Consider the following 21888-nt stretch of genomic DNA (forward strand, 5'->3'; position numbering starts at 1 on the left):
CAGCTACAGTGAGTATGGAGACTCCTCAAGAGGATACAAATCCTGAGTCCAAAATTTTGTACACTATGAATATAGACACATAAGAAGTAAATGTTGTGGTTGATAGAGAAACCACTAAGGATAAAAGGAAAGATGTGGCTACTGAGCCACCGGCTGCAGATGTTGAGGTTGAGGTCAATGATACTATAAAAATAAGCATAGAAAAATCTACTCAAATAGAGCAACCGACAGAAGACACCATTGGTAAAACATTAGAAGAACCGGTAGATAAAACTGAAAAATAATCAGGAGAACTGGAAATGGACAGTACATAGGTACAAACTAAGAAACCAGAAGTGCATACAAAGACTACATCTGAGAAACTGGAAATTGAGAGTTTAAAGAAACCTTTTGAGACACAGATGGAGAAACCAGAATAGAAATAAGTTGAGACACAGGTTCAGACCAAGACAGTGCCACCGGCTAAAACTAAAAAGCCTAAACCTTTGCTAATAGAAATGCAAACACAAACTGACCTACCAAAGGTCGAAACAAGCAAGGTTATCACTACTACCGGTAGCATGGATATTGTGAAAACAATTGGGCAGACATATGGTACTTCAATAGCTGAATTTCGGCCTACAAATGTGACAGAGGTCTTATTGGACTCAATAAAGAAACTCACAGAGTGTAATGCACAAGCCTATAAGGCTATCGATGACACAATTCCTATTCTCAAATTGTTAGGTGGATAACAAAGATTCTTTAGATCAACTAGACACATTGTCTAAATTCATCACCGGCAACATTTTGACAGTTGATCAAATAAATGAAAATACATTCACAGAGAGGATGAATAAGGAGATAGAGAAATTCTTTGAAGAAATAGTGAAGAATAATAAGGAACAAACAAAAACCTTATTACTGGCACTAGGAGAAACAATTTTGGATTTCAAGAAACTATCGAGGGATACTTGCAAAACTGACATCTTGACACAGGACATAGATTTGGAGATCACCAAAACACAAACTGAGATTAACAATATTGCTAACAATCTAATAGGCACATCAGATTCATTTTTGGAAATAGAAAAGAAAATTTGCAGATCTTGAAGAGAAAATTGAGAAGTTAGAAAAGGATAAAGAGAGAATAAAGGATAAGGCAAAGAGCTTAAAATGTAAACTTGGTCCTAAACTAGATTACCTCATTTCTTTGAGAAAACAAATTTCTGAGGCTCTGGTTCCTAGACTCAAGACACCGGAAGACCAAATGCACATACTTACTGGTATAGTTCAAAGAACACAAGAGGCATTACAAGATAGAAAAAGATTCAGTGGTAGTTTAAATTTGGTTTTGGCAAATATTTTCCAAATTGTAACCCACCGGTTACAAAAATCTAGGCAGGAATCACACTCCACTAACAGCGAATGACAACCTTTGTCATTGATGTCAAAGGGGGAGTAGTGCGATGAGAAAAATGATCAAAACAAGACATCATCAGCTCAGGGGGAGCATACATTTTTGGGAACACATTTTTGGTAAGACAATTTTGGCAGATTCTTTTTGGACATCATTTTGGACACTTTTTTATTTTTCTCATGAGTGTTGCCATCAATGCCAAAGGGGGAGATTGTTGGAAAATGCACACTCCAATGAGAAATTGTAGGTGATTGAAGGTATTTTCATTGATGGCAACCTCACAATCATGTGATACTGGTAGCCTAACACAGGCACTGGCATCGACAGACTCTACACCAGCATACAGATCACTGGCACCAAAAAGAAGATTACCGGCACCATGGCCAACAGGAATTTTGTATAAATATATTTTGCAATTAATTGTAAAATCTTTTGTAAGACGACATGGTGAATTGTAATATGACTCATATATGTATGAAATTATTTTAGATCATTGAGGAAGTGAAGTATGAATGGAAAATAGCAGACCTAATGTGCGAACTATTAGGATAAGGGTTTATGTATATTGCAGAGCTTAAACTAGTACTGAATCTAGCATAGCAGATGCTGATTTGAAGTAGTACAAGACATTGGATTTGTATAATCTAATTTTGTAAGTCAGTGTGACTTTTTTTGTAATTGAGCAGTGAGCTCTAGGCACTTGGCCTTCCTGCATGTGCAGGCCCCTATTATAAACAGTAATATTCCCTTATTGGCCAGTAAGCAAATATTGTGGGTCACAAATCCCACCAAGGTTTTTCCCACACCGGGTTTCCTCATTAAAATATTGTGTTATGGTGTGCTTTTCATGTTGTGGTTGCTATTCTTATTTACTGCACTATTTCTAGTTTACCGGTACATAGTTTTAATATGTTTTCATGATATAAGTTAAGAAAATTATCTAACTGATCAAATACTGATTAACCCCCCCCCTCTCAGTATCTTTGGGAATCCTAACATTGAAAACCTGAGTTGTCCTCTCTTTATTTGTCCATGTTAACATCAAGTGTGGTCAAATGGTTGGTCAGACATTGAGACAACGAGACATGTTAAATGTTTCATCTCTAACTCGCAGATAAATTTCATGTTTAACAATTTAAGTGGCAAGTTAGTGAGTGTTGGTTTGGGTTTAAATCACGAGGTCTCTAGTTTTTTAGTGTTAGCATTTTATGTTAACGAGCTGGAGATTGCTAATGAAATTTCTTTGGTCATGAGGTCTCGAATTGGTTTGATGCCATGTATTATAGCTGCAAGAGTTAGCGAGTAAGTCATTAATGGTTTGTGTGCCACTGCTCATGCCTATTTATGATGGTAATTAACATAAAACATCGATTTTTGTTGGTACTCATTGGGTTGTTGTGGTCAAGAGATAAATTTTTTTGAGATTTTATGGTTATCACTAGCTTGCAGGTCCTTTATCATCAAGTCAGTTTAAGTCGCGAGCTTGCGAGTACTGGGATATTTTAGTTGTCGCTACCTTGCAAGATGTTTTGCACTTGACCATTTTATGTTGCGAGGTTGCAACTGGGTGTGATTTTATGTTATCGCAAGGTTGCAAGGTGTTCGCAGTTAAGTCATTTTGATTTGCGATCATGCGATGTGGTTGGTATCACAGCTTAGTTGGTTTCGTCACTTGCTCACAGGTTTTGCAGTTGTTTAGCATTTTAAGTTGCGATCTGGCAACAGGTAAGTTTTGGTCTGATTTTGTGGTCATCACATGCTCGCGGGTTTGTAAGTCTTAAGTCAAAAAGTGTTGTGAGCATGCAATGGTGGTTAAGTGTCTTGTTGTCACGAGATCGCAAGGGTTTAAGTCAAGTTAAGTTTCAAGTTGCAATCTTGCAATGAAATAAGTTGTTTTGTTAAATTTGTAGTGTTCGCCAGCTTGTAGGTAATGAAAGAATATTACAAATGTTGTTGCGAGGTTGTGACTGAAGGGCTTGATGAAGATCAATGGTTGTCGCTCACTCGCAAGATTCTTTGAGGATTTGTAAAAGGGGTAGCGAGCTTGCGATTAAGAGGATTTGGTATCATTGTCGCTAACTCACCAGTTACTTTCCAAATTGTTATAACCGGTTGCAAGTGTGCAATTAAAGATGGGGATTGACACGTGGACTTGTTTGTTGGGTTCTGTGAAAGTTTTGAATGGCAATTGCCAATCAAATAGAAGGGCATGAATTCAAATTTTGCTCAAGTACTTCAGCTTTGAATTAATGCCACAGTAGCTAGTTCATGCAAGTGTGGCAATTAATGAGACTTGAGAGAAGTGGTGGTGCCCAAATACCATAAATTGCATGATCGATCCAAGATTTTTTATAATTGCATTAATGTATTCTATCTTTGAGGTAATCCAGTGAATTGAGGTCTGCAACAACGTTGGAGAATTCAGAGTGTTGGGTGTGGGAAAATTTTACAAAATTGATTAACTTTTTCTCCTGCAGCTAAAATGAGCAAGGCGATGAGTGGAACTGGAGGTTCCAAGCCCAAGCCCAAGACCACGACAAGTAGAGGACCTGGAGGTTCCAAGCCCAAGGCCATTGAGGAAAAGATGGTTAAGAAATAGAAAGAAGAATTTGTAGATTTGCTTCTAGGGACTTCAGTTACTTTGAATACAAATGATTTGGCATGGAAAGATTTATGGAGCCAATGTAGAAACCCTACCACACTTAATATGACTGGTTTTGCTATGTTTCATTATGTCTGGAATAATAGGGTTAAGGATGTCTTGATGTCAAACCCTTGGGATTTAAATATGGCAAATTTAATTGTGCTAGATGTGTATGTTGATGTGGATTTGATCAAAGAGTTGGCCAAACGCTATTGCCCAGTATCTAGGGTAATCAAAAGAAAGAACCATTTTGGCTTAGTTTCAATTAACAGAGCTAGCTTTGTTGAAGCTTTCCAAATTACTAGTGTTGCATGTACAGATATAGATTTGGAGTGGATTGCAGAGGATTATGACAAATACAAAGGTGCTATCAAGAAGCATGCAATGCCCAGATACATGCCTAATGTGAATAGGAAACTGGTTATAATTCCAGATAGTATCGAACCACCATTTGACATTACAACTTTCCACCATTATATGCATTGTACAATCTATGGATTATGCAGAGTGTTGGGTTTTGATGGACATTCAGCAATGTCAGTTGAATTACTGATGATGGCTATGGACATTCAACACCTAGATGTTAACAAAGATTATGATTATGTGGGCTATGTGGTTGAACACATTCATAATGCTCTAGTTGAAATTCAGAGTGGTGCACCTAGCCCTACATTCAAGCATTATTCACTGCTGATGTATTTAATCTTGTTCTATAATGTTGAGTTCATGGATAAAGAATTGGATCTTTTCAAAGAATAATTGGGTGTCTTAATGCCAATACAAAGATGGACCTATGTTTGGGATAGTAGTTCTCCCCATTCTTCTTTCCTTTTCTTTGAAAATTAGATTGTTTTGCTAATTATGGAAATGCTAGGAATAAATAGGGAACGATTGTCAATTAATGTTAGGAGAGTTTTGATACCTTACCAATATGTTCCAAACTAGTCTATTTCACATAATTGGGGGGAATTTTTCTTTTTTGATAACTTTACTGTGATCAGACTCTATGGGTGTCCTCAACCTCCCCATATATTACCAAAATTTGTTCCAAATAGGATTGCTTTTATGGAGTTTATTTGGCAATTGACCCTAGTTGAAAAAGAATACCTTGACAAACACAGGAAGGGTTCTCTTCTTCCTAGGCTTTAGGTTGTGTCTAATTTTACCATTGGTAGGAGTTCCTTTGATGAAGTAAACAATTTCCTTAAACAATATAGGTTGGTTAATGTTGTGTCTAGATTTTGTGATCCTGAACAATTTATTAAACATGCATTGCCAAAAATGACACCTTGGGCCACAATAAAAGACCATGAACCATTGGATGATGAAGATGTGGTTAGAAATTTGGTGAGAAAAGAGGAAGTACAAGAAAGGAGAAGAAAATGGAAAAAATTGATGAGAGTTGAAGCAGAATTGAAGGTTGTTGACCCTAGTTTCTCAGGTTTTTGCCCTGATAACCTGTACCTGGAGAGGATTAACAAAATGCTAAGTTTATATGAAACTCTGATGGAACAAATGCCTCAAATTGCAGAAGTACCCCCAAGATGGACATTCTTCACAAAGCAAGAGACCACTTAGTGTGTCTGTTGATGATGTAGAGAGTGGGGATGAATTTCAATCTACCCAAGTGCCAACTGCAAAGAAACAAAAAACCAAAGAGGTCGGTACAATTGTGAGGATAGACCCTGCTAGAGCAATTGTTACAGAACAAGGACACTACTTTCATCAAATAAAGACACATCTCAGAGAAGAAGGGTAGAATGAAGAATAGGGAGAAACAAATGAAGCCCTTGCTCAAGCCTTTGATGAGTGTGTGATGTTGTCAAATGAGTTCATTAAATATGATGACTTGATTAAGTCAGATGAATTTAAATTTTTTTTGACAAGGTTGAAACAAAATCAATTAAGACAAAATCTGATCATAGAGGAAGCAAATGTAGAAAAGAAAGAGGAGATCATCAAGGCACTATAGGAATATGATCCTGACAGGGAGCAAATATCTGTGGAACAAGCAAGACAATTGATTAAGAGTACTGATATGATTATGATGCCTGACTGGGATATCCAGTCTATTTTTATTATTGATTAGATTAGGAAGCAAGAGGACCCAATGTTTAAAACTTAATTTGAAATTGGAGATGTAATAAGAGGATGAGGATATAATCCTAAGTCAAAGACACTTGCTACTTGATCTTTGGCCCTTTCCACTCAAAAGCCCCACCTTCTAAATATCCAAGTAGAAAAGAAAGTTGATAGAATGATGTGAAATTTGTAGAACACAACTGACATGGAGAATGCCTCATTTTTTACTCAAGTTTCTTTCATGAATTTATCAAAAATAGAGGATTTGTCAAGAAGATACATAGAAACATATAGCCAATTGATTGGATTATCTAAAAAATATGAAGAGACACTAATGAAGAAGGGCACTATGGAGGAAGAGTTAGTGGAGTTGAAAGAAAAAATTACAAATGAGCCCCCTCCAATACAGATTACAGAACAAGTACAAGAAATACCAGTTGACGTGACAACAAAAATGGAGGAATACATAAGGAAAATTGAAAAGCTTGAAAAGGAACAAAATGTTAAGGCTATCTTTGTTGTGTCAAGAATTTTGAAACACAAGAATAATGTATTGAAAGGAAAATTGATGGTAGTGCATGATTTGCACATTTCTTTGAAAGAGGCAATTAAAACATCCTTTGAGGTTGTCGCTTTTCTTGGACCTTTGTTTAATGTTTGGTTAGGAAGAAGCAGATTAATGGATAAGCTAGATACTACAATGATGTATAGTGACGAGTTCCCTCCCAAGATTAGTGACACTAAAGACATGGTGGAGGTAATGAATGCAGCTTATGCATTTTTCACAGGGAAGGATGTGCTTATAAATGAAAAATTGCAGACATTTGGGGAAGGTTATAGTAAATTGGTGCCTTCAATTTATGGTAGTAATGGAGATTTGAAATTAGTTTCTGATTGGACTAGCGAATTTGATTTGATTCTGGAGAAGAAGAAATAATCAAGCATATAGAAGAACAGGTTGATGCTAATTTCCTTAACGGTATGCTTGATTCACTGTTCAAGGTTGAGGTTGACCATGCAAAGTTTATTATTGAGGCTAGGATAGTTACAGATGCCAAATGGACAAATTCAGTTGCAAAGTTGGAAGGGGTAAAGGCATTCAGTTGGCCAACAGACAAAGAGGTGGACAAGTGGCAAGCCATGCTAAAGCAAAAGAAGAAATGTCAGGTTGCTACCCAAGATTCCTCACAGTAATTCTAAGCTTATTGAATCCTCATCTTAAAAGGATTCCAAGATTAATTTGAGAGGGATAGCCACTTTTTCTTTTTGATCGATAGAGAAGGATGGCCAGTTGGCCACTTTTATTGATTTTGAAAACTCTTATATAGTTATAATAGTTCAACTATTCAAGAATTTGATAAGTGCATAGCTGAATCACATTTGAATTTACTTTTTGATATCATTATGAATATAATATCAATATCATTTGTAGTTTGAGATCTTCACATAATTGTCTTTGTGTTAAATTTATGTTTTCACTATGAATTGAATGGTCAAGGGTTTTTTAGTTTACATATGAATATGGGTTGTGTATGTAATGGTATATTCATTCCTATTTATCTACAAATGAATCTTACTAAAGTTTATTTATATTATCAGGTTGTGTTTGAATTGTAAGTGACTCTATGCCCTAGGATAAGGCACTGGTCTATTGTATTGATGTTGACTTGGTGAAGTGACCTTCCAATTATAATAGTTGATTCATTGTGGGTGAATATGTTTTCTTTTTTTCCTTTGATTATGAAATTGTGATTTTTCTATAACATCTATCATGGAATTGGATCCTCAAAAGATATTCCCTTTAATTGAGTTGCATGCATGTTTTACTAATTATGTTGTATTCCTATCTATTGTGGTGTTTGATACTTTCATTCTTAATACTCTTATGATTTTATATGCTATGGATGTTTATGTAATATATATGGACATGTTCTGTGACTATCATGTACATGTTTTCCCTCCTCCATAAAGTTGGCATTTACTCATACCTATAATCTGCCCACCAATTACAATGAGGTGAATCCTTAATATGATTCCAGACTAACAAAAATTTTGCATTCTTGGGCATAATAGGAAGCATTAAATGAAAAATTACACACACCATAACAATGCAACAAATGAAAAAAGTTAAAACTCATGATTCTGATCATTTGAAAGAGAGAATTATACACCGGAGAGAAATAGATCAGAATTTAATTTCTATTGAATAAAATTACTACTTCCATCGACTGTCACAAAATAAATTTATATATAACTCCTTCAAGAACTTGCACAAAGCTTGACACTAAATGATTTTCATTTGCTCTGTAAATGACTATACAACTTGTTCCCTTCACCTAGAGTCTAGAATCACTACTGGAACCAGAAAAGGAACCCTAATGACTATACAACTTGCAAAATTGCTTGAGCCATGCCATTATCACCCTGATGCCTTCGGATGGAATGTGAAATGTTATGTTCTGTGTAAAAAATAATTTCCAAGTAGAGGAGGAAGCCTTCATGCCCAAGAATAGAGAAAATGGAAAGAGGAGCTCGAGCCTTCATGCCCACGATCAGGGAAAGTGGAAAAAGGAGCTTTAGGGTAAATGTAATATGTTGGAGAGGGGTTGCAGCTTCCATATCATCACAAAGATGAATGGCTCCCACTCCCCACCCAAAAAAATCCTTCTTTCATTCCTTTGTGGGCTCCTTCTTCAAACCCCCTGCCATCTTGTGGCAAAGTAGAAGTAGAGGATGTGCCATGCTTGGCCTTTCTTGATAAGAAAAGGCTTTCACACCCCCTCTGGTAATCCTTCTCACTTTCACAACCCCTCTGACAATAAAAAAACTCACACAGGAGAAAACAAAAAAACACCCATCCGGTATCACAGAGCACACAACAACTCCATGCATGATCCTACTCAAACATCATCTTCCTTTCTGAGGAAAAAACCACTCTCAGAAAATGAAAAAGGTTTCTTTTCTCTTCTACCAATTAAGTCACCACTCCATTGTATTTATAACCTTTTAACACTTCATTTGGTGATGCTCATTCACATGAAAAATCAACATTTTGGAGTTTTTCAACATGACTATAGACTCTAGAAGTCATGCCTATCAAATCCACTACATCCTGCTAAGGCTCATCTATTGTGAATGATTTTGTTTTGATTTTATTCCTCCTTGATTGAACAAATTTTGCTTCGTAATCCCTGACAATAAGCAACCTGAGCTCTGATTTCTCAGAGAAATCTGTGATCTACCATCTCTAACTCAGAAGCTATCCAATCCTTTTATGCCTTTGAAACCATCGTCCTCGCTTGTCTAATCAACCTCGACTCAGGAGAAACCTTCAAACTAGTCCCTCAGGAATGAGTCAGCATCCAAGCCTTAAAAATTCCTTGTACATATTAGCTTGCCACCACAATTGTCGCTAGCTCTCATGTTTGTTTAATGTTAGCAATTTTAGGTTGAGAGCTAGCGACCAGATTGTTTGTGGTTAATTTTTATGGTTATCGCCAGCTCACGAGGTAAAATTTCTAAAGACATGATCAAGCCGTGAGCTAGGGACAAGTTGGTTTGGGTTTACATCACAAGGTCTCTAGCTTTTTGGGTGTTAGCATTTTATGTTACCGAGGTGGAGATTGTTAGTGAAATTGCTTTGGTCATGAGGTCTCGAGTTGGTCTGATGTCATACATTATAGCCGTGAGAGTTAGAGAGTAACTCATTTCATATAGTTGTCGCTAGCTCTCATGTTTGTTTAATGTTAGCATTTTTTAGGTCGCGAGCTAGCGACTAGACAATTTGTGGTTAAGTTTTATGGTTATTGCCAACTCACGAAGTTAAATGTCTGAAGACCTAATCAAGTCACGACCTTACGAGTGAAGTGCTAGTGGTTAAGAGAAATAGTTTAATGTTGGCAAGTACGTGACAAGGGTTAAAGTTACCACTATCTCCAAGTCGCTGCGGTGATGAGGACTTAACATTTTGTGGTCGAGAATTGGCGAGTTGTAGTTCAGTTTCCCTCAGTCGCTAGATCTAGAGGTTATGAAGGCTTAGCATTTTCACCTTGTGAGTTGGAGATAGAGTCATAAGGGCTTGTCACTAGGTCGCAAGATTTTCTAATGGGTAGTCTTTCAGGCAGAGAGTTGACGACTGTGTGCCACGTGTTTTAATGACTTAATATCTTGAAATCATCAATTATTTTTTTGTATGGTTTGAAAATAGCTTGAAATCACCAATATTTTATTTTTATGGTTTGAAAATAGGTTGAAATAACCAATATTCTTTTTTAATGGTTTGAAAATAGGTTGAAATCGCCAATGCAAATATTTTTTTGATTTTAAAAACATTACAATTTGCCCATGCAAATATTTTTTTGGTTTTAAAAACATTACAATTCGCCTGGATTTTTCACAAACTTTGAGTGATCATGGCTAATTCACCAATGGAGATTATTATTTTACTCCATAAACCACAAAAATTTGCCAGCAAAATTAAAATTTTCCTCGGGAATTATATAGTTTTTGCCAGGTTTTTACACCTTGTCCAAGGGGGGGTTCTTAAAGTTTTCCTTGTTGGCAAGGGTTATGATAATGAGACCTCCAAGGTCTGAACCTTCTTGAATTTCCTCCTAGGTATAGCCAATGGTTTCAGGATAATCAACTCCTCTACTTGAGGTTGCCACCTCGGTTACTCACACACTCCTCTATTGGGCTCCAACCACTCCAGCAAGGATCTTATCACACAATCTCTTCCTATGGTTTCCCAATTCATAAACAATGTTTCTTTGATATGTTTTGAGGTTTAAGACTCACCAAATCCATCGCCTTGGCTTCTTAACCCTTCTAGGTCTCTATTGGCACCTAATAAGGCCTAATTGCATTAGCCCTCCTTAGGCGGTTTTAGGGGTTTAATTTGAAAAATTCCCAAACAATCCTATAAATAAATCATGGATTTGAGTACCCTTTTGGAAGTTACAAACTATACTAGAAAAGTGCATCTGGGTTATCTATACAAGTGGGTTTTTCAATGTTGCACTAATTTGAAGGGTTTTAGGTCTAGTCGGTGAATTGGCAAGATGGGTCTAGAACTATTCACCTATCAAATATCCTACTCTAAAAACCTTGGGAGAATTCAAGGGGACTTAGAGGGATTTCCAATAATATGCCACTTGTACCTACACCAATCTTCATGTGCCCACAAATCACACTTTTCTTGTTGTCCTAACTCACCTACTCCCAGCAGTGAGCCTAGGGCTTCATTGTTTCTCCTCCTCCTGGACCTACAACATCACACACCCTATTCATAAGCTATTTCCAGACCCTAACCTAGAATTCTTATTTATTTCAATAGGTTCCATCAAATAATTCCTAGGTTAGAGCCATTTCTTACTCTTAAACCCTATTTGCAAGGGTTTTGCTCCTAGTTGCAAAGAATGAAAGAAATATCTACAACCTGGAACAATCAAACCTGAAAATCACCTTAATGAAATAAAATATATTTAACATACAAAGATTTAAATGATTTTACACCATCTAGTCCATAGTGGACCATACAAGCAAGGAAAAACAAGACAAAATTGTCAAAAACCGGTGGCAACAAGGTTGTTTCACAAACCAAAAACTTGCTCTTGCATTTCCAATCCTCCAACCCATAAAATGAAGTAAAATTTGGCTTATATCCACTTGTTTCACTTGGTTCAACCAACTTCCTAATGCCTATAACCAAAAAATGCAACTTTTGCAAGAAATTGCAAAATGTTGCTCAGCAACTTCTCACAACTTTTGCTCCAGGATGCAAATTTTGCATTCTAATGCATTATAAGGCTCTTAAAGGTCCTCAAACACCCTAGAAGACCTAAACACAACTCAATTAACTCCCAATACATTAATACATTCATCCAGAGTGTTTTTCCTGTGAACTACCTAAGCATCTCACTTCTCAGGGGCTAATAGCATCCTAAGCACAATTGACTCAAACCAAAATTTGGACAACTCAACCATGGCTCTAATAAGTCCTCAATGGTTGGTCCATAATTACATCACAAATTAACACACAAACTTAAAATAAATAAAATATTTCATTCTTGGAGTGCTAGGTACCTTGCACTAAGATGTTTGACCGAGATCCTGTATCTCTCACCGGAAGTCATACATATCAATGATGGATTAGGGTTTTTCTTAGAGGTTAAATTGTTGAATTCACTTCATTTTTTATCACTTTGCATTTAGAGTGATTCAGAGCAAGTATAAGGCAATTCAGTGCAATCGATATCTTCTTGAGCGATTTCACTAGCGATCAGAAGAGTTTTTTAGGGTTTCACCGGTAACTATTCATAGGTATTTATCTTTCATCATGGAAGCAGGATCATCCTTTGTACCTAATTTTATTGCAAATCCTATTGTTGTTGAGGTTAAGGACTGTCCTAGGCCAACTTTCAAACAATGTTCGCATATATCCACCTTGGATGATTCAGTTGGCACTTTTTCTCGTGTCTCGGAAGGAGTTGTATATGTTGAAGATGTCAGAGCTTAAATTCACTGTCACATTGAGTATTTGGGAACCAATGATATTAAGAGCATATATATGATCGAGTTAATGGGATATTCTGGAAAGATTAAGCCTGAGTATTAGCACATTTAGGATCTAGGGTTTACCGACATTTTGGATATACCCAAATTTAAAGATGAGATTGTGAGATATGTTTTGAGTAGAGTGCATGGAGAATTCATCTGGTTGGACAAACCGTATAAGATCTCGAAGGAGGCCACTGGGAAATCATCGACTTACCACAGATTGGGCAACACCCAGAGAAGAAGGTTTATAATGATCAGGTCAACAAAATCACCAGCACAACATCGGACAAGTGATCAATGAGGGTTAGCACTATCACTGAAAGAGACATTAGATTTGAAAGCATGATTATTGGTTACCAAGTAACTCAGTCAAACCATCTGAATTATGTTTCTAGCTCTTACATTTATGCATCACATAAGATGATGAAGGAAGGATCTATGGACAAAGGATTTATTGATCAGTCTATCCTTATTTTGCATAAACTTGTCCCAGAGTGCAAATTTGACAAAGAAGAAAGCCCATCCAACAAGCTTAAAATAATCACAGAGTACATTTCTAAGGACTTTCAATCTTTACAGCGGATATGAAACTGGCAGGCATTGGAGAGGTTTACATAGGCTAAGAGAGCAACATTTGATCAGATGATTGAGTCAGAGAAGAAGGAGATTAATGATAAGTTGAATTTGATTGATAATGCTTTGAGGAAGTGTACTAATATTTATAGAGTATGTTGTAACGCAGGTTTACTTTCAGTAGATTTAGATAAAAGGATTAAGTATACTGAGGAGAAGATTGTAGGTATAGTCAATTCTTTTGATGGATCACATTCTTTGACTAGATCTATTGATGGTCAGATTTTGGTATTGGAAGCTCAAGTTTTAGCTCTTGAGAGGGATAAAGATAAAATCATAAGGAGAGCTAGATGTCTTAGAGGATTGGTGATTCCTCAGTTGGACTCATTAAGTGTACATATGAAGGAGTGTATTGATATGGTTGGTAAGCCCACACCAACAAAACTTAAGGATAAAGAGTCATATGCCCATATGCTTAATGGACTTGTATCTATTTCTGGCACACTCAAATCAGGTTGGGATACCTATCTAGAACTTTTGGAGAAAGCCTAACCGGAAATTTTCAAATATATTCAACTCCAATAAGGTATTATGGGACATTCTTTGTACAGTCTTTCATTCTTCATTGCAGTTTTTGTTATTTTTTGGGCATTGGTCAAAGAGGGAGTATAGGTGAAAAATATATTCTTCGCATCAGGAGATATGGAGGTATGGATTATTTGGTAATGATCATGATCATAGATGGATATTCATCTTAGGTGGAGCAGTCTCAAGATGAAACCGATAGATGGAAACCATTATCATTTTTTGCATGAGTGTTGCCATCAATGCCAAAGGGGGAGATTATTGGAAATTGACACTCACTTGATTGGTTTCAATATGTTGTCATTGATGGAAACATGTTTTGGTTTTCATATTTTGGTTTGGTTGTTTACTGGCAAACACTTCACTGACACCGATACTGGTAGGCATCTTCACCGGTAGGAGGAATTCTTTGGTTACCGGCATTGCAGGCTGACATGACTTCATCAAGTTATTGGTATTGAAGGCCGACATCATTTTGGGATATCCAACATCGACAATTGATTTTGATATTTATGTATATATGTAATTGAGCTGACATGTATATTCACTTTGTAATTATCTATGTAAGCTAACATAAGGCATGAAGGATTGTAAGGGTATATAGGTCAGTTGATTAGATCATTTTGTAATATGTAAGGATAGGAGAATGTGATAATGTTTGTAATGTGAAGTTTATGTAAGAGGTTATTCCAAATAAGGGTTAAGGGTTTTAGACTAAAATAGACAAAGCTTAACCGGAACTATATTTAGGTATAGGAGATGTTATCTTTGCAGTTCACTCATTTCTCTAGATTGTAGTATGGATTTGTATGTAGTCAATGAGGCTCCTTTTGTGATTGAGCAGTGTGCTCTAGGCTGTAAGCCTTCCTGCAAGTGCAGGCCCCTATATTTTGTAATATCTTTTCATATGGCCAGTGGATTGATATTGTGGGTCACAAATATCATCGTGGTTTTTCCTCTTTGAGTTTTTCCACATATAATTCTTTGTGTTATGGTACTCATTTGTGTGATTGGTTTATTGATTTCTTTAATTCTTTCAATCTTATATGTATTGGTATACCGGTTGGTGAATGCATGCTTTGATAAGGTTAAAATTGATCATTCTGATAGAACACTAATTCACCCCCCCTCTTAGTGTTCTTGAATTCCAACATGATAATGCATGGGTAAATGGTCGTGATGCATCTCATAGTATATAGGAATAAATACGTAAGTTATCCATCTCATAGACAATGCATGGGTAAATGGCCCTGCATCTCCTAGTACATAGGAACAAGTATTGAATACAAAGAACACTCCAAAGAAAAACTAATGAAGCATTAGAAACAACAATAGAAACCCCCTCATACTTCTGACAAGGGAGAGTAAGACAGGTACACTGAATCTGAATGCTATTCTCCATGACGCTAAAAAAGAGAAAAAAAAAAGGTGTGCCAAAAAGATGGAGCTATGGTCATAGAAGGACAAAATAGGGCCAGGAAGTCACTGATTACTTCAGAAAGAAGAGGTAGTGGGCTAGAAATATATCTGAAGAAATGGACCTGAAATCTAGATAGAGCGTTGAATCACCTTTTTGACGATATCTCATTTGTGAAAAATGGAGTCCGAATGCACAAGATATGCCCCTGAGAGTGCAAACTACAACTTCTGACTTTACCTGGCAAAAAAACTTGCAAAATTAAAAAATCAAAAAAATATTCTCTAGATCGGGCTTGGAAATAGATTTCCAATGGTATATGGTTTTCTTAATTTTGACTCTGTATGATCAAGTTATGGCCAAAACAAAAAAAACACCTCTTTTAGGGCACAAAGAGGGTCAAAGAAGGGCCATGCATGTTGGTTGTAACATCATGTTGACGTCAGCAGCTGAAAATTAAAATCCCCTTAAAAAAAATTAACCAAAATTTTTTTTGACAAAAGTAAAATTACTACCATACGGATTTTTGTGCCTCGAAAAGCGTGCCAATGAAAAAATCATGCCCCAGATGCTCCCAATGCCGAAAATAGGCAAATTATATATCAAAATTCATGGAATTGACCTTCTAAATTCAACCATGGGATCTTTTTGGGCCCAAAAAGCTTCAAATTTTTAGGTACCCTCTAGAATAGAGAAAAACCCTCGAACTTTGAACCCTTGCAAAATGGAATCTGTATATCAGATTTCAGCGAAATGAAAGGCAATCCTAATTTTCTCAAGCTTTCTAAAACTGATGGTGAGCTCCAAAATAACCCAAGATGAATAATTTGTTGTGTAAATGTAAATAATCTCCAAAAAAGCGAAGAAGAATCTTCAGATCTAGAGCTCTGATACCATGTTACAATTCGTGAAATGCAAATCCCACAAGCCCAATTATCTTCTGCAAGAATACCTGTCACACAATAAGAGAAAATTGAACAACAAAGAGAATTGAAGACAACTAACAATAAATGAAGGTGTTGCTTTGAAATTGCTGATTGCTTATTGCTTAATTACAATTAAGGATATGACATCCTTATAAAGAAATCTAACTCTAAAGATATAAATCCTAAATGGTGGAGTCTACAAGATAGATTGAGATTAAGATAGAATGCATGAATCAGTCATGTATGCACAAAAAGCATAATAGAGATAAATATAGCTTGCTTTTCCTATTTTGCATTATGCATTGAGATAAATATTAATTAGTTATTCATAATTAATTAATTAACTAATTAATAAATGCCAATAATAAATTACTAACTAAGGCATCGATTATTTAGTGAATTAATGCAATTAAGTGAATAATTAATATATGAATTATTTATTCCAACAATCATTACCTTAAGTAATGGTAGCATGTTAGACTTTTGTACTTTCAAACTTAACTCTATTGGCATATATCTTTCAAGCCTTCCTTGCTTTAGCCTCTTTCCTTATTTGCATGTAAAACTTGTCTTTCCCCGAATGCCATTTTCCAAACTATATAACTCCTAAACCCTTTGCACTTATTCTGCTAGAGTTGGAATTTCATTCATATATCTAACTAGGTACTCCTTCCCAAGCATCTTTGATGCCTAAATATTAAAAAAAATTATATGTACATCTTATTAGAGTCAAACTATTAACCTTTCCTATGCTTGAGTACTTGTTGTTGATCATCCATAAGCCCTAATAACTAGAACAATCCTAAAGTTTATTATCTTGTTAGGATTGCTTGTTTAGACTTCCCCCATCCTATACATCTCAATGATTTGAGTTTGATGCAGGAGCATCCTCGGTTCTTGGCAAACTTGCATCAACCAAAAAAAAAAATCTTTTTTGTTTGCTTTCTGTTTTGCAGTTTTCGCGTTCCTTTCTGCATTTTCTTGCATTGGCTCACCGGACCTTGCAGAGCTGGATTTTGTTTGAGGACATGATCATTTTTCTTATTCCTAAACTGCAGAGCATTTGGATCATTTTCCAACAAGTTATCAATTTTGGATTCCAAGATGATTTTCTGGCACCAGAACTGCTTGGACCTATTTGCTATTGGTGAATCTTGCAGATCCTTCTGTAGCTTGTGGAGCTTCAGTTTGTTTATTCCAATGTTCCTTGGCATGTGGCCAACCTTCCCTTTGATCCGCACTTCATCTTTTGAGTTTTTTGAAGGAATCTCTTTGGTAGAGGCCGACCTGGTGTTTTACACATTTGATCTTATTCTTTGGCATTTGATCCCTCTTGGGCCGAACATATCCCTCTATAGATCATATAAATCAATGTAAATTAAGTATCATAATTCAGTCAAATAGAACATAAAAGACATCTTAAGAATTAGAGGTTCAGAGTTGACCGAATCTATAATTGAGTATGTATGTAGCAGGCTAGCGAGCCGAATCTTGTAACTCGGATGTTACCAGTTATCTGTAATCAGTTTTCATGATCTAATTCTTTTAGTTATGCATTTCCTCCTTCATATCCTCTTGTTTCTGTTGTGTTTACTCTTGGTGCCCGGTGCGGATTGATCTCTTTGAGGTCCCTCCTAACTAGTGACTGCACCATGTGGTATCAAAGCAATATTTCATTCTAGAGATTGCATTGTCTTGAAATTTTGTTGTGGGGTGGTGGATTGTGGATCCAACCTACAGCTGCAGAGGACTGACGTGAAGATTCCATGAAGAGGAAATAGGAATGTTGGAGCACATGGGAATGTAGACCCTACTACGATGGAAATATTGAGAAGAATTGCAGCCCAGTTGGAAGTCATTGAAACAGCCCAGAGAAGAGGTAGACCTATGGAAGATGTAAGTGAAGATGAAGAAGAAGAAGCACTGACAGAACAAGTAGCAAATTCACCGACGGAATTTGCTAATTTAGAATCAAAGTTTATGCTAGCTAATTATCAAGTAAATCTATTCTAAAAGTTCTAGAACTTGAAGCAAAAGGAATCTAGTGTGAAGGAGTATATCGAAGCATTCTACAAGTTGAATATATTAAAATGGATTGTGGATGTCTATACAAGATTAACTCAATTTGATCAAGTTACAAAGTGTTGAAGAAGCTTACCAATATGCCTTGAAAACATAAGAGAAGTTGAACAAAAGACACAAGAAAAGATAGAGAGGTAGAGGTGGAAGGTTTTCTGGAGAAAGATTTCAAGGACGAAGAGGATATTCCAGAGGAAGAGGAACCTGTACAGATCAGAACAAGGACAAGGAAGTAACCAAAGATGGTAGTTCATACCAGAAGGATGACAAAAATTTCTACCTGAGAAGAGAAACTAATAGTTACTAGAATGAAATTTTTGGAAAAGATGACACAAGAAAAGGCAAGAGAGTGTTTAGAGGAACTTTCTTTAAATGTGGAGGAGAAGGACATCGTGCTTTCAAATGTAAGAAGACAAATATCACTAGGATAACCAAATTGGTAGAAGAAAGCCCCACCGAATCAGCTAACAAATTGAAAGATGGAGAACTATTGATGATGAGGAGAGATTTGTGTCATACCGGAGAGGATGAAGAGCCCTTGCAGAGGCAAAATTTGTTCAAGACCAGATGTAAGGTACTTGGTAAGTGTTGTAAATTATTTATTGATAGTGGTAGTTCAGATAATCTTGTTTCAGAAGAAATGGTGAATAAATTGAAGTTGGAAAGATTGAAACACCCTAAGCCTTATCAGATAGCATGGATTCGGGATGATCCTTAGTTGTTAGTAAGTGAGCAATGCTTGGTGAAATTAAAAATTTTGAATTATCATGATGAAGTTTTGTGTGATATTATGCCTATGGATATTTGTCACCTTTTGTTGGGTAGACCTTGGTAGTTTGATAGGCAGGCAATACATGATGGGAGAAAGAACATGTACACAAAGGTAGCAAATGGGCTGAAGCAAACCTTTTTACCCTTGGATGAGCCCCTAAAGAGTGAAGTTTGTACGAATGCGAGAATCTGTTTGGTGGATGGAAGGAAATTCCTAGATGGAATGAGACATGAAAATGTGTGTTTTGCCTTAGTTCCTAAGAAGACTAAGAACCTAGAGCATGAAGAAGAAGAACCGGAGCAAGTAAAATAATTGCTGATAAAGTATGAAGATGTCATTTCAAATAATATGCCTGATGGATTACCACCTATGAGGAGTATCAAGAATTGTATGGACCTAATTCTCAAAGCTAGTTTGCCTAACAAAGTTGCACATTAGATGACACCAACAGAGAATGAAGAGTTGAATAGATAAGTGCAGGAGTTGTTGAATAAAGGTTTGATTAGAGAAATTTTGAGTCCTTGTGCAGTACCAGTAGTGTTAGCAGCTAAAAAGAATGGAGAATGAAGGATGTGTACCGATTCCAGAGCAAAAAACAAGATCATAGTGAAGTACCAGTTTCCTTTACCTAGGATGGATGACATAATGGATTGTTTGAGTGGAGCCAAATACTACACAAAGATAGACTTGAAGAGTGGATATCATTAGATTAGAATCAGAGAAGGAGATGAGTGGAAGACAACATTCAAGACAAATGAAGGATTGTATGAATGGTTGATGATGCCTTTTGGGTTGACTAATGCACCAAGTACTTTCATAAGGTTGATGAATGAGGTATTGAAGAAATGCTTGGGTAAGTTTGTTATTGTATATTTGGATGACATATTGATTTACAGTAAGACAAAAGAGGAGCATTTGTTGCATTTAAGACAAGTTTTGCAAAGGTTGAGAGAAGAGAAGTTGTTGATAAATCTAAAGAAGTGCAATTTCATGAAAGAAGAGTTGGTATATTTGAGATTTGTTATATCTATGGATGGATTGAAGATGGACCCTAAGAAGGTAAGAGGAATTATTGAATGGCCTACACTAGAAAGAATTTGAGAGGTTAGATCATTTCATGGATTGACTAGTTTCTACTGAAAGTTTATCAAAAATTCCAGTTCAGTTTGTAGCCCTATGACTGAGACAATGAGAGGGGACAGGAAAGAATTCAAGTGGACAACCAGAGCAAATAAAAGTTTTGAATTGCTAAAGCAGAAAGTGACAAAACAACCTATGTTAGCTTTACCGGATTTCAACAAAGTATTTTAAGTGGATTATGATGCAAGTGGGAACACAATTGGAGCAATATTGAGTTATGAAGGGAGAGCAGTAGCTTATTTCAATGAAAAGTTGAATGATGTCAAGAGGAGATATTCAGTGTATGATCAAGAACTTTATGCCATAGCTCAAGCCTTGAAGAAGTGGAGACATTACCTGTTTCCTAAGTAATTTGTGTTGTATACTAATCATCAAGCCTTGCAGTATTTAAACAATTAGAGTAAGTTGAATCAGAGACATATGAGGGGTAGAATTTTTGTAGAGTTACACTTTTGTGTTAAAGCATAGAAGTGGAAAGTCAAACAAAGTTGTTGAGGCATTGAGTAGAAGAAGGAATCTGCTGACAGAGATGAGAGTGACAATATTAGGATTTGAAGAGTTGAAGACCTTGTATGATGATGACCTGAATTTTGCAGAACCTTGCAGAGCATGTAGAGAACCAGTTATGGTGGACATAAGTTAGTGGTTGGATTATTTCATTCAGGATGGGATTTTATTCAGAGGAGTTTAGTTGTGTATACCTAAGAGTTCTATAAGGGAGAATTTGATAAAGGAGAAGCATAGTGGGGGATAAGTTGGACACTTTGGTGTTGATAAAATAGTAGCATTGGTTAATGAACATTACTTTTGGCCTCATATTCATAAGGATGTTAGGAAATTTGTGCAGAGTTGTATAATTTGTCAAGTTGCAAAAGGTAGTAGTCAAATGTGGGATTATATAAGCCTTTGACAGTACCGGAGAGACCTTCGGAGGACATAAGAATGGATTTCATACGTGAATTGCCTAAGACACAAAGAGGAAATGATTCTATATTTGTGGTGGTGGATAGATTCTTGAAAATGGCTTATATCATACCTTATAAGAAGACATCTGATGCAATGCATGTAGCTGACTTATTTTTCAAGGAGGTAGTGAGATTACATGGATTACCTAAGAGCATAGTTTCAGACAGACATTAAGTTTGTTGGTTATTTTTGGAAAACACTTTGGAAAAGAATGAAGACAAATTTAAAATTAAGTTCTACTTTTCACCCACAGATTGATGGACAAACAAAGGTAGTAAATAGGAGTTTGAGAAATTTGTTGAGATGCTTAGTTGGAGATAAACCCAGAATATGGGATTTGGTTCTTGCACAAGCGAAGTTTGCCTATAATAATTCAGTGAACAAGAGTATCGAAAGAACACCTTTTGAGATTGTTACCGGAACACACCATAGAGGTATATCAAAATTGAGAGATAATAGTAATTAAGACAAGTGGAGTGCAAAAGTAGAAGAATTTGAAAATCACATGAAGGCCTTACATATTTAGGTTAAGAAGCATTTGGAGGATATGAACAACAAGTATAAGGAGAAAGCAAATGAGAAGATGAGATATAAGGAATTTGAAGTTGGCAATGAAGTGGTGGTGTATCTAAGAAATGAAATATTTCTAGTTGGAACCTATAACAAGTTGCAGATGAGGAAGTTTGGACCTTGCAAGATCTTGAGGAAGTTCAGTTCCATAAATGCATATGAAGTGGAGCTACCAAA

Source organism: Cryptomeria japonica, chromosome 1 (assembly GCF_030272615.1).
Source record: "Cryptomeria japonica chromosome 1, Sugi_1.0, whole genome shotgun sequence".
Classification (NCBI taxonomy): domain Eukaryota; kingdom Viridiplantae; phylum Streptophyta; class Pinopsida; order Cupressales; family Cupressaceae; genus Cryptomeria; species Cryptomeria japonica.